Genomic DNA, 10,206 nt, shown 5'->3' on the forward strand with positions numbered 1-10,206 from the left:
TGTTACTATGGGAGCCGCAACTTTTTTTCCTGGATGAGTATTTGCTTTTACAGAAGAACAAACTACTGTTGAGTGTGCATGTATATAAGCAGCTGGCGCGGTTTGTAGGGATGAAGCGGTTGACGACGGCGGCGATCAAGTGGGTACGTGCCTTATGTTGAAGCGGCGTCCTCCCGATCTGGATAGTGCAGCTTCTCCTTTCAAACGAATTGTGTAAGCGAAAGAAAAAAAAAATGTATGAAGCTCCTAAGCCGCAAACGCTAGTGGGTACACCGTAAACATAGCTAGAACTGACGCGCGACATTGCTCCACAGAGCTACCAACGCGCGGTGAAACACACATTGCCCCTCCCACATCGCGCCGATCGCTGCGACTGAGCGACGGCGCGACCAACTTGTTGGAATCTCGTCGCGGAGAGCCCACGACGTCGCGGCGGTCGCTGAGCGACGGAATTCGCTGTGTCGCTGACTGAAAATCGCGCCATGTGAAACAGCCTTATGGCGCGTCAAGTCGCCTGATCTCGTTTATTAGCCTCGCAGCATATGCAAAAAGAGACTTACGACCAGTGCCATCGCGATGTTAAGTGTGCCCCAGGTGCTTGGGTGCTCCTTTAATCGCCATGTCGTCGGGTCGGCCTCTCCCAGAAGCTTCTCTCTCGCTACACAGGTCCCGCAGGGGCGTCTGTGTCAGCAGGCGTTTGGTGTGCTGCGACACCACGTACCCGAGCACACGATGGTTGGACCCTCCCGCGTGTAGCCGTGCGCGGCGTAGCCGTGTCTGGAAAAAGGGGGATCCTGGAGGTGTTGAGCCGATGCCAGGTGTTTGAACCTTTAAGGCCCCCCGGCGGAGGCAACACACCTCTTTGGCCTCTGCTTCAAATAGACGGAACCCCCAGACTGACCCACCCGGGGGAAATCGGTAGTTGCCTTTTCCTGTCTCTTTCTCGCTCCAGCCTTCGTCTTTCTCTCACTTTTCATCTTTCCTGTCTTCTCCTAGCTTCCGCTTACTTCCAATTTTTCCAGGCAGCAAGGGTTAACCTTGTGTGAATAGTCAACCTAGGTTATCTCATATTTGGTTATAGTGATAATGTACAGCTGGCGTTTGCAGGACCTGTTTTTACAGTCCCTGTAGCGTCCCCTTGTTGGGCTTCATGGTGGTGGCTGGCGTTTTGCCGAAAACTACACATTTTTCTATGGATAGCGCCTTTCCTCCACTCCCTGATCGCCCTCAGAAAACAGGGCGCACCGATGGTGTTTTGCAGTTTTTCGGACGCCAAGTCCACAACTTCCCACGTTTCCATGTAGTTCACTCGGAAAAACTCCGCAAACCAGTGCGCAGCATTTCACCGTTCCTTGAATCAAAGACTGTTGACTGATGTTTTTGGACCCGGCTATAAGGCGACCAGGAGGGCAAGCGGTGATTTCATCCTGGAGCTCCGCGATAAGAAGCAATACGAGAAACTGCCGAAACTATAGTGTCATTTGGGGAGACCCAACTAACAGTAACCCCGCACCGTACTATGAACACCACCCGCGGCGTTGTGTCGGACGATGACATGCTGGAGCTCACTGAGGCTGAACTCTTGGAGGGCTTCAGTGAACAGAATGTAATCAATGTCAAAAGAATTAAGATGAGGCGAGATGGCAAAAAAAAATCCATACAGAGCACTTGATAATCGCCTTCGGATCAAGTGTCCTGCCGAGTCAATCGAGGCAGGGTACATCAAGCTCCGTGTAAGGCCATATGTGCCCAGTCCGCTCAGATGTTTCAAATGCCGACGTTTCGGCCACAGTTCGCAGAGCCGCCGAGGCCGTCAAACCTGTGCGAAGTGCAGTGCCCATGAACATACTTCTGAAGCTTGCGAGAACACTCTCCATTGTGTAAACTGTTAAGGGGAGCACGCCGCATACTCGCGGTCGTGCCCATCCTGGAAAAATGAAAAAGAAATTGTGACGATAAAAGTAAAGGAAAACATGACTTTCAAGGAGGCACGCAGGCGCGTATCCTACCTGACCAAGAACACATTTGCCGATGTGGCGCGTCAGGGGGCAGCGCCACAACGGCCTCCGGCGACTGTCCGGCCCACACACAGTGAGCCGGCAGTGACGTCACCCCTCTCCGCCCCGGTGGTTGCAACTAGCGCTGCTCCGCTACCCCAGCAAAAGGGGCCATCCACCTCCGGGCAGGTGGCCTCAAAGGCTTCGTCCAACGTGCCGAGGCATTCACGCCAAACAAAGCGCTCCGAAGAGCGCGTGTCCAGCGCCTCGCAAGAGGCGATGGACACAACCACCAGCAAGACGGCGCCCCAGCGCCTACGGAGCGGCAAGGCTCTCGATCGCTCTTCTCGATCGTGACAAAACTCCCGTCACGGCGCCTGCAAAGGGCCCGTGAGCTAATCCTCGTCTCTTAAACACAGCACCCAACACATACAGCATAATGGATACACAAATACTACAATGGAATGTTAGAGGACAGCTCCATAACCTCGACGTTATTAGAGAACTCCTACACAAACACAATCCTAAGTTGCTGTGTGTTCAAGAGACACATCTGAAGCCTACGAACACAAATTTTCTCCGTCAATACACAATCTATCGTAAAGACCGCAACGAGGCAAACGCCTCGGCTGGCGGTGTAGCAATAGTTGTTGACAAGTCAGTACCTTGTCGTCATGTCGCCCTTCAGACGCCCCTTGAGGCAGTGTCATTTCGGGTCATTCTTTTTAATAAATTAATCACTGTATGTTGCATATATATTCCCTCAAATTATGATCTTCGAAAAAGCGATTTTTATAAACTAATTGATCAGCTCTCGGACCCCTACCTAACCGTAGGCGATTTTAACGCCCACAACACCATGTGGGGAGACACGCGATGTGACGCGAGAGGGCGTTTTATTGAAAATTTTCTTCTGAATTCCTGTGCATGCCTCTTCAGCTAGAAGGAGCCAACGTGTTTTATTATTTATCATAATTCATATTCGTCAATAGACCTGTCGATTGGCTCTGCTTCAATTTTCCCTGATTTGCAATGGCATATATAACCAATGATCCCTATTGAAGTCTAGGGTTTGACGAAAACTCGTCTGGCGAGGAAATAACATGGCTGAATAAACGTACACTCGCCAACTGAAAAAATTCAAAACACGGATTGACGTTTCGGCGCCCAATACGGGTGCCTTGTTCACAATGAGCGAATGCATGGTGGTCTTTATTATATATGCGTCGGAAGACGTAATGCGCTTGCGTACAACTCAGGGAGGGGTCCCCGTGTCCGGTTTATCGTGTTAGTAGTAGATTGTATGCAGAATGATTCAAGGAGCAATCGGGATGATAATTTTTTCTCTCTTTCGATGATAGAAGCCGAATTCCAGTTAATACTGTGTCCAGTCTTTTCGTGGTGCTCTGCCAGGGCGCTGGAGACCGTGTGTCCTTTGGCTACATCATTGCGATGCTGCTGTAGCCTTCTTTTAAAGTTCCCCGTCTCGCCTACGTAGCACGCATGGCAGTCCTGGCAAGGAATTCTGTAGATGACACCCGGAAATTTTTCTTTTTCGAGGCGGTCTTTCACTCGGACGAGTTGTTGTTTTAGCTTGCTTGAAGGGACGTGGCAGATTTGTACATCATAATCTTTGAAAATTCTTGATAATGACTCGCTCACGCCTCGTGCATAGGGGAGAGACGCCCGTTTTCTTGTTTTCATCGGCCTTACAGGGGGTTCAGCTGCACGCTTTTCTTCAGTCCTTATAATCTGGCCGGGGTAGCCATTGCTGACCAAATCCTGCGTCACTCTCTTCAGCTCAGCTCTGCGTGCGTCAGTAGTCGAGCATAATCGGAATGCACGGGTGAACAATGTGGAGGCAACAGATCGTTTTTGTCCAAGGGGGTGGGCCGAATCAAAGTGGAGATATTTCCCTGTGTGTGTAGGCTTTCGGTAAACACTCGTGGAAAGGCCGGATGCAGTGCGCATGACTTCAACGTCAAGGAAGGCCAAGCGACCATTAACTTCTTCTTCAACGGTGAATTCTATTGTGCTTTGGAAAGAGTTCAGGTGCTGCAGAAAAGGTACGACGTCTTCGCGGCGGATAATAGAAAAACAGTCGTCGACATACCGCAGGAACAATTTTGGGGTGGGCTGAAACGTCGTGAGGGCTTTATCTTCGAGGGCTTCCAAAGCAATGTTGGCACATGACACTGACACCGATGCTCCCATTGCCGTTCCAAAGACCTGCCTGTAGAATGATCCATTAAATGAAAAATATGTGTTGCGTAAGCAAAAATCCAAGAGGCGGCACACGTCGTCGACTTCGAATGGGGTGCGCAAAGGCAGAGATGTGTCGTTTTGTAATGCTGTTCGGCAGCAGTCAACAGCATAATCCACAGGTATGCGTGTGAACACAGACTTGACGTCAAAGGAAACCATGACGTCTTCGCTCCCTAAAGTCACGTTCCTGACCTTGTCGACAAAATCAGCGGAGTCCTTTACGTATGTCGGCGTTCGTCCAACGAGGGGTCGGAGCACACCATGAAGATAGGCAGAGAGACGGTGCAACGGAGAGCGAGTGTAGTCTACCAGGGGCGTAGCCAGGGGGGGGGGCTTATGGGGCTTCAGCCCCCCCCGAAATTTTTTCGTGCTGTCCATGCACCGCCGACAAAAGCAACCCCCGGCGCCGGTAATCATTCTGGATTTTGTCTAGAGCGTTTTTTGCGCGCTCGGAGAGCCATTTCACCGCGAAAATTGCGAACTCAGGCTGAATTTGGCGGCAACGCCCATGCACTGGGAGTCACATAACGCAAGCAGCCCCATCCGAGCACAAAGTTTCAAGGGCGTTTTCATGGCGAACGGGCTCGCTGCGGCATTTCGCGGAGGCCGCGGAATCTACACTCTATCATGGAATTTACGGAGCGCGTGGATATCAATTCTGAAACTTTATGGGTATAAGTTCTCATAAACATCTGATGTGTAAGGTACATTGACATTTCCAAACGTGTGCTTTAGATTTTCAATTGCGGAACTTTGTAAGTTTAATGCTCCCATAAATATTTGACGCGAAAGGTGCATTGACTTTTCCAATGTCGCACATCGGGCCATACAACGAGACAAACCAAATCAACACGCTATCAGACAAGTTGACAAAGCCCGTAGCGAGGCCCGATGAGACGAAGCGTTGTGGTGGTTCATTCGTGCCGTCACGTCACATAAAAAATATCATTTTTTTTTTTCACCTGCGCCAAAGCATCCAGTGAAGACACTAAAGCCAGCCAAGGCAACTACGTTCTTATTTAGTGTTTTCTACTTTGACTTTTAATCGCGAGGACACATTGAGCCTCTTCATTATTTTTTTTTTTTGTTCTCGCTCCCCTACCCGCGCGCTGCCAGAGCCAGCCAGAGCGCATGCGTTTTTCTCGTGTTGCCCCGACCACCGCGCGGCGCACTTCGGTGCGCGTTCGGTTTTCTCTGGCCGAGTGTATTTTCGCTTGGCAGAGCTTTGGACGCTTTATAGCTAGCAGACGAGAAAAAGAAACAATGGTCGCTAGCCGCCATCACTGTGGGGACTCGACGGATTGCACCGCGTTCGCTTGAGCGCAACCTCTCCAGAAAGTCTTGTCTCGCCGGTGTAGGATGCCGAACAGTATGCGCCTGGTTCTTGGTGGACCAAGCGTCTCGTGTTTTCTTCGATATTCCTTTAATAGCCATATCAGTTGCCCAAAGTAGGCAGTCTATTGTGACCAACATACTTTGCGTTTTTTTTTTTTCATTACGGTGTCCCCGCACAACAAAACGAAAAAAGAAGCGTCGTTGCGGTGCAGCGAATTGTCGTATGGCGAAAGTGCTATTTTGTTATTTCTTTTGCGGAAATTAATGGGCCATTGGACACTTAAGCTGCCGTATACTCTTATTATATTATTGCGATAGCAATTATATGGACACTCTAGGCGCATTCCTGCCGTCGCCGTCGCCATCATGTTCCGCATAAAGTCCAAGTGCTATAACATCTAACCCCGCGCCGCAAGCTGTATGTGCGAGTGAAAGCGTGTGGGGGGTGGGGGGAAATGGGCGAGCCGACGATAGTGGCTCAGTCTTGTGGGCGCAAGGGAGAAAAGTTAGGAGCAAGCGCGCCGCCTTCCGTCGCGCGCGATACATCGGGGGGAGTGGATGCAATGGGGGCAGGATCTAGGATTGTGTGAATCTGTGATTGCGCAACATGTTTACTTGCCTTATTTGATGCATTATATACCGTGACTTTTTCTTAGATACGTAGATTTATTGGAGACTTATTTATACGTATGTTTAAATATCTTGTTGCGAGGTTTTGTGTATACGTGCAGTGAACTTCGTTTCCAGTGGCACTTTTTGCCCTTTATCAAGCTGTATCTTCGCATTTGTATATTCCATTGCTTCTTCGCATTTCTAATGTACCAGGGCGAGTCAAATGAAAGTGAGCCTACCCACCCTGCGCAATTGTGGTTCTGTTCATTATCTGCAAGGCCTGTGCGTAGCATACAGGCATCTCTCATTTACAAAAGTGACACGAGGTGTGAGGATAAATGTTCTTTAATGCTCTCATACACTGGGTTGAACATGGTTGCGTGCCGTAATGGACTCTCCAGAAGTTGAGCAGCGTGGTGCCGTCAGGTTTTGACAGCTGAAGGTGTTTCCCAAAAAGAAATTAGTCACCGTATGGCTGCCGTGTACATGGAACATTGCATTTCATTGGCCACTGTGAAGCGTTGGAACAAACGGTTCAAAGAAGGACGTGAAATTTGCAAAGACGATCCCAGACCGGCCCAAAGCCATCGTGCAATCACCCCTAACAAAATTGCAAAAGTTGATGAGCTGATGAGACAAGAACGGAGGATAAGCATCGATGAACTGGCAGAGCGTGTGAACATCAGTCACGGTTTGGTTCACGCCATAATTCATGAACATCTCGGTTATCGGTTCTTGTGTGCGCAATGGATGAACAAGATTTTGAACCACCGCCAGAATACGGAGAAGATCAGCGCTGCGTTTACTCATCTGATCCGGTATCACAATAAAGGTGACTATTTCTGGTCTGCAATTGTGATTGGAGACGAACCATCATGCCACTACTAAGAGCCTGAAACACGACAGCAAAGCTTACAATGGAAACATTCAAATTCACCTTCCCCAAAGAAACCAAAGGCCGTCATTTCCGCCAGTAAGGTGTTGTTGACTTTTATTTTTCGATCGTCGGGGGCCATTACTGACAGAATTTTCTAAATCTTGAGAGACTATCAATTGTTTCCGATATTGTGAAACGCCGGATCGGCTGCGTGTCGCAATCAAGAGCAAACTACGTGGAAAATTGACGAATGGGGTCATCTTGTTTCACGACAATGCCCGTTCCCACGTCGCTGATGTGATTAATATAAAACTGGCAAAGTTCAGGCGGGAAACGCTGCAACATCCGCCATACAGCTCAGACCTGTCGCCTTGCGACTCCCACATTTTGCGGCAACCGAAAAAACAGCTCAAGGGAACTAGATTCGTCTCGGACGATGTCGTGAAAGTCAGTTGCAGACGTTTTGAAGGAGCGACCCAAGGAGCTTTACGAGACGGGAATTGCGCGACTCTTTAGTCATCGGGACAAATGTCTAAATGCTCATGGGGGCTACTTTTATTTAAAGTACCCCGTTTGTTATATATTCGCATTAGCTCACTTTCATTTGACTCGCCCTCGTATATTCTACAGAACTCATGCTTTCTATACGTGGTCTCTGTTGCGACTATAATTTCGGTGCAATTACTCATGATACACGACCGGTGACAGCTGCTGCTGCGTAATACATTGGAACAAATGGCAGCGTCATTGAGATTTTTCACTGGCTGTTGCATATGTACAAGAATGTAAACAAGGATCTTGAATGACAAAGTGTCATTAACATATTTGTCTTCAACTTGTTCATTTTATGGCCTTTACATTTTTCATATCAGCAGCATGCACTGCTTTGCTGGCTTCGAACTGATGTAGTTCTGAAGTTCGTGTGATATTATCTTTACTTATTAAATAGACAAAATACGTGGAAGCATTGACATCAGTTATGTTGGGCACAATTTTTGGCACTACGAGTATATTCTTTTATGAAAAAATACATATTTTACTTGTATTGACAGTGCGTAGCGTTCAACAATTCGTTTGCAGCATCTTTGGCAATGACAATGCAGTTATTATTCGTGTATTTGATCCCTAGGCAATTGTTTAAAAGAAAACTCTAGCTCGGGCCCAACTCCGACGTGGCCTATTCAGATACATGTAAAACGGCAGAAACGGTTGTCTGAGATAACTCCTAAATCGCTTTTAATGAAATGTGTTGCATTTGAGAGAGTATGTTAAATTCTAGTGTCTGTTGGAAGCGGAATTTCGATTTAGGGCCTGAACTCTGTTTAAAATATTTAGAAAAATTCGAAAGTGCGAAAGAAATAGAAGCACGAAGTTTAAAATAATAGCTATGCATCAAGAACAGATATGGCGTTTCTGTAAACGGCATCCATTACACCATTCAAAGCGGACAAATTCGATATGTCAATGTGTATCTTTCGTGAATTGGTTATGTTATGTACAAGGGTTCTGCAAAAGCCGTATTTCCATAATACTTAATTTTTTGAGACTCATGTGTAACATATCAATTTTGTCCGCTGTAGATGTACTATTATGTGCAATTCACAGAATTGTGATATCAATTATCATTGCTGATTTACAGAGTTGTATACTTAACTGTTTCGTTTTCTGAAAATTTTCGATTTTTGCCACTTTTCAATAAAATATTGACGACCTCAATCGAAAATTTGAAACAAACAGCCACTAGAATTAAAGTTTTTCTTTTAAATGCAACAAACCTCGTCAAATTTGGTACAGTGGTTGCCGAGAAAAACGAATTCTCCTCCTACATGTACTTAGATATGAGCATTCGACCTAATGTTTCCTCTTAAACAGGAGGTCCACCTGCAACGTGAGCCCCCCCCGAACGAAATTTCTGGCTACGCCACTGTAGTCTACTATAGGCCGCAGCGGGACATTAGGTTTGTGAACCTTAGGCAGGCCGTATATTGCAGGAGCTGAGCCGTTGTGGCACAGCAGCTGGTTATACAGATGCTTCTTTTCGGGAGGCACAAACTTGAAAACGTCAGTCAGTAGCTTCTGAAGTTCTGACTCGGTCTTTTTTGTGGGGTCCCGGTTGACCTTTGAATACGTGGTCAGGTCCTGGAGATGTTCCGTCATCTTTGAAACGTAGTCATCCCGATTCATGACAACCGCGGCATTCCCCTTGTCCGCAGGCAAGATGACAATGGCTTTGTTATTTTGCAGTCTTTTCATGGCTACTTTATCGAGGTGGCTGATACTTGAGGTCCTAGCATTACGAAGCTTTGAAAGAGCCCCAACAGCGCGGGTACGTGCTTCGTTTTGCAGAGACGGCTCGACATGGCGTACTGCCTCCTCAACTGCACAAGCCATTTTTCGCATACTTGGCATGGTACCAATGTTGAAATTCAGGCCGCGGTTTAGTAGATGAAGCTCTGCGGTATCAAGGTCGTGCGACGACAAGTTGCAAACACCAGCTTGGTTGTCAGGGGCCGGACGTTTGTCCAGCAGAGACGAAAACTTCTTTTCCTGGCACCTTTCTCTTTTTTGTCGAGTCGCCGTAGCTGCTCCGTTAGAGTAGAGTAAAATCTCGTGGAATTCCGTGGGAACGGTGCGCTCAAGCGTGCGTTGGCTATAGAAAACATCGTTCTCCAAGCGCTTTATGGTAGCCTTCGTTTCAAGGATGCGTGCTTGTAAAAGGAGTCAAGTCTATGTTCACACGCATACCTGTGGATTATGCTGTTGACTGCTGCCGAACAGCATTACAAAACGACACATCTCTGCCTTTGCGCACCCCATTCGAAGTCGACGACGTGTGCCGCCTCTTGGATTTTTGCTTACGCAACACATATTTTTCATTTAATGGATCATTCTACAGGCAGGTCTTTGGAACGGCAATGGGAGCATCGGTGTCAGTGTCATGTGCCAACATTGCTTTGGAAGCCCTCGAAGATAAAGCCCTCACGACGTTTCAGCCCACCCCAAAATTGTTCCTGCGGTATGTCGACGACTGTTTTTCTATTATCCGCCGCGAAGACGTCGTACCTTTTCTGCAGCACCTGAACTCTTTCCAAAGCACAATAGAATTCACCGTTGAAGAAG

Source organism: Dermacentor andersoni, chromosome 8 (assembly GCF_023375885.2).
Source record: "Dermacentor andersoni chromosome 8, qqDerAnde1_hic_scaffold, whole genome shotgun sequence".
Classification (NCBI taxonomy): domain Eukaryota; kingdom Metazoa; phylum Arthropoda; class Arachnida; order Ixodida; family Ixodidae; genus Dermacentor; species Dermacentor andersoni.